Genomic DNA, 4,277 nt, shown 5'->3' with positions numbered 1-4,277 from the left:
TACTTTTCCAATTGTGTATCTTTTCATTTCTCGTTTGAATATCTCTCTGTAAGGCTTTCGGATGCGAGGTTCTATTGAATTTGAGAGTTTTGCAAGTGTGGGAGTGTGTTTCTTTCAAACTGAGTATCTTTACATCGTTTGCGTATCTTTACTATTCCAATTGTGTATCTTTTCATTTCTCGTTTGAGTATCTTTACTATTCCAATTGTGTATCTTTTCATTTCTCGTTTGAGTATCTTTCTGTAAGACTTCTGATGCGAGTTTCTATTGTATTTGAGAGTTTTGCAAGTGTGGGAGTGTGTTTCTTTCAAACTGAGTATCTTTACATCGTTTGCGTATCTTTACTATTCCAATTGTGTATCTTTTCATTTCTCGTTTGAGTATCTTTCTGTAAGGCTTTCTGATGCGAGTCTCTATTGAATTTGAGAGTTTTGCAAGTGTGGGAGTGTGTTTCTCTCAAACTGAGTATCTTTACATTTTTTGTGTATCTTTAATATTCCAATTGTGTATCTTTACATCGTTTGCGTAGCTTTACTATTCCAATTGTGTATCTTTTCATTTCTCGTTTGAATATCTTTCTGTAAGGCTTTCGGATGCGACGTTCTATTGAATTTGAGAGTTTTGCAAGTGTGGGAGTGTGTTTCTTTCAAACTGAGTATCTTTACATCGTTTGCGTATCTTTACTATTCCAATTGTGTATCTTTACATCGGTTGCGTATCTTTACTATTCCAATTGTGTATCTTTTCATTTCTCGTTTGAGTATCTTTCTGTGAGGCTTCTGATGCGAGTTTCTATTGAATTTGAGAGTTTTGCATGTGTGGGAGTGTGTTTCTTTTAAACTGAGTATCTTTACATAGTTTGCGTATCTTTACGATTCCAATTGTGTATCTTTTCATTTCTCGTATGAGTATCTTTCTGTAAGGCTTTCTGACGCGAGTTTCTATTAAATTTGAGAGTTTTGCAAGTGTGGGAGTGTGTTTCTTTCAAACTGAGTATCTTTACATCGTTTGCGTATTTTTACTATTCCAATTGTGTATCTTTACATCGTTTGCGTATCTTTACTATTCCAATTGTGTATCTTTTCACTTCTCATTTGAGTATCTTTCTGTAAGGCTTCTGATGCGAGTTTCTATTGTATTTGAGAGTTTTGCAAGTGTGGGAGTGTGTTTCTTTCAAACTGAGTATATTTACATCATTTTCGTATCTTTACTATTCCAATTGTGTATCTTTTCATTTCTCGTTTGAGTATCTTTCTGTAAGGCTTTCTGATGCGAGTTTCTATTGAATTTGAGAGTTTTGCAAGTGTGGGAGTGTGTTTCTTTCAAACTGAGTATATTTACATCGTTTTCGTATCTTTACTATTCCAATTGTGTATCTTTTCATTTCTCGTTTGAGTATCTTTCTGTAAGGCTTTCTGATGCGAGTTTCTATTGAATTTGAGAGTTTTGCAAGTATGGGAGTGTGTTTCTTTCAAACTGAGTATCTTTACATCGTTTGCGTATCTTTACTATTTCAATTGTGTATCTTTACATCGTTTGCGTATCTTTACTATTCCAATTGTGTATCTTTTCATTTCTCGTTTGAGTATCTTTCTGTAAGGCTTTCTGATGCGAGTTTCTATTGAATTTGAGAGTTTTGCAAGTGTGGGAGTGTGTTTCTTTCAAACTGAGTATCTTTACATCGTTTGCGTATCTTTACTATTCCAATTGTGTATCTTTTCATTTCTCGTTTAAGTATCTTTCTGTAAGGCTTTCGGATGCGAGTTTCTATTGAATTGGAGAGTTTTGCAAGTGTAGGAGTGTGTTTCTTTCAAACTGAGTATCTTTACATCGTTTGCGTATCTTTACTATTCCAATTGTGTATCTTTACATCGTTTGCGTATCTTTACTATTCCAATTGTGTATCTTTTCATTTCTCGTTTGAGTATCTTTCTGTAAGGCTTTCTGATGCGAGTTTCTATTGAATTTGAGAGTTTTGCAAGTGTGGGAGTGTGTTTCTTTCAAACTGAGTATCTTTACATCGTTTGCGTATCTTTACGATTCCAATTGTGTATCTTTTCATTTCTCGTTTGAGTATCTTTCTGTAAGGCTTTCTGATGCGAGTTTCTATTGAATTTGAGAGTTTTGCAAGTATGGGAGTGTGTTTCTTTCAAACTGAGTATCTTTACATCGTTTGCGTATCTTTACTATTCCAATTGTGTATCTTTACATCGTTTGCGTATCTTTACTATTCCAATTGTGTATCTTTTCATTTCTCGTTTGAGTATCTTTCTGTAAGGCTTTCTGATGCGAGTTTCTATTGAATTTGAGAGTTTTGCAAGTATGGGAGTGTGTGTCTTTCAAACTGAGTATCTTTACATCGTTTGCGTATCTTTACTATTCCAATTGTGTATCTTTACATCGTTTGCGTATCTTTACTATTCCAATTGTGTATCTTTTCATTTCTCGTTTGAGTATCTTTCTGTAAGGCTTCTGATGCGAGTTTCTATTGTATTTGAGAGTTTTGCATGTGTGGGAGTGTGTTTCTTTCAGACTGAGTATCTTTACATCGTTTGCGTATCTTTAATATTCCAATTGTGTATCTTTTCATTTCTCGTTTGAGTATCTTTCTGTAAGGCTTTCTGATGCGAGTTTCTATTGAATTTGAGTGTTTTGCAAGTGTTGGAGTGTGTTTCTTTCAAACTGAGTATCTTTACATCGTTTGCGTATCTTTACTATTCCAATTGTGTATCTTTACATCGTTTGCGTATCTTTACTATTCCAATTGTGTATCTTTTCATTTCTCGTTTGAGTATCTTTCTGTGAGGCTTCTGATGCGAGTTTCTATTGAATTTGAGAGTTTTGCAAGTGTGGGAGTGTGTTTCTTTCAAACTGAGTATATTTACATCGTTTTCGTATCTTTACTATTCCAATTGTGTATCTTTTCATTTCTCGTTTGAGTATCTTTCTGTAAGGCTTTCTGATGCGAGTTTCTATTGAATTTGAGAGTTTTGCAAGTATGGGAGTGTGTTTCTTTCAAACTGAGTATCTTTACATCGTTTGCGTATCTTTACTATTCCAATTGTGTATCTTTACATCGTTTGCGTATCTTTACTATTCTAATTGTGTATCTTTTCATTTCTCGTTTGAGTATCTTTCTGTAAGGCTTTCTGATGCGAGTTTCTATTGAATTTGAGAGTTTTGCAAGTGTGGGAGTGTGTTTCTTTCAAACTGAGTATCTTTACATCGTTTGCGTATCTTTACTATTCCAATTGTGTATCTTTACATCGTTTGCGTATCTTTACTATTCCAATTGTGTATCTTTTCATTTCTCGTTTGAGTATCTTTCTGTAAGGCTTCTGATGCGAGTTTCTATTGTATTTGAGAGTTTTGCATGTGTGGGAGTGTGTTTCTTTCAAACTGAGTATCTTTACATCGTTTTCGTATCTTTACTATTCCAATTGTGTATCTTTTCATTTCTCGTTTGAGTATCTTTCTGTAAGGCTTTCTGATGCGAGTTTCTATTGAATTTGAGAGTTTTGCAAGTAAGGGAGTGTGTTTCTTTCAAACTGAGTATCTTTACATCGTTTGCGTATCTTTACTATTCCAATTGTGTATCTTTACATCGTTTGCGTATCTTTACTATTCCAATTGTGTATCTTTTCATTTCTCGTTTGAGTATCTTTCTGTGAGGCTTCTGATGCGAGTTTCTATTGAATTTGAGAGTTTTGCAAGTGTGGGAGTGTGTTTCTTTCAAACTGAGTATATTTACATCGTTTTCGTATCTTTACTATTCCAATTGTGTATCTTTTCATTTCTCGTTTGAGTATCTTTCTGTAAGGCTTTCTGATGCGAGTTTCTATTGAATTTGAGAGTTTTGCAAGTATGGGAGTGTGTTTCTTTCAAACTGAGTATCTTTACATCGTTTGCGTATCTTTACTATTCCAATTGTGTATCTTTACATCGTTTGCGTATCTTTACTATTCCAATTGTGTATCTTTTCATTTCTTGTTTGAGTATCTTTCTGTAAGGCTTCTGATGCGAGTTTCTATTGTATTTGAGAGTTTTGCAAGTGTGGGAGTGTGTTTCTTTTAAACTGAGTATCTTTACATCGTTTGCGTATCTTTACTATTCCAATTGTGTATCTTTTCATTTCTCGTTTGAGTATCCTTCAGTAAGGCTTTCTGATGCGAGTTTCTATTGAATTTGTGAGTTTTGCAAGTGTGGGAGTGTGTTTCTTTCAAACTGAGTATCTTTACATCGTTTACGTATCTTTACTATTCCAATTGTGTATCTTT

This window comes from Argentina anserina, unplaced genomic scaffold (assembly GCF_933775445.1).
Source record: "Argentina anserina unplaced genomic scaffold, drPotAnse1.1, whole genome shotgun sequence".
Lineage (NCBI taxonomy): Eukaryota > Viridiplantae > Streptophyta > Magnoliopsida > Rosales > Rosaceae > Argentina > Argentina anserina.
This window is presented reverse-complemented; position numbering follows the sequence as displayed.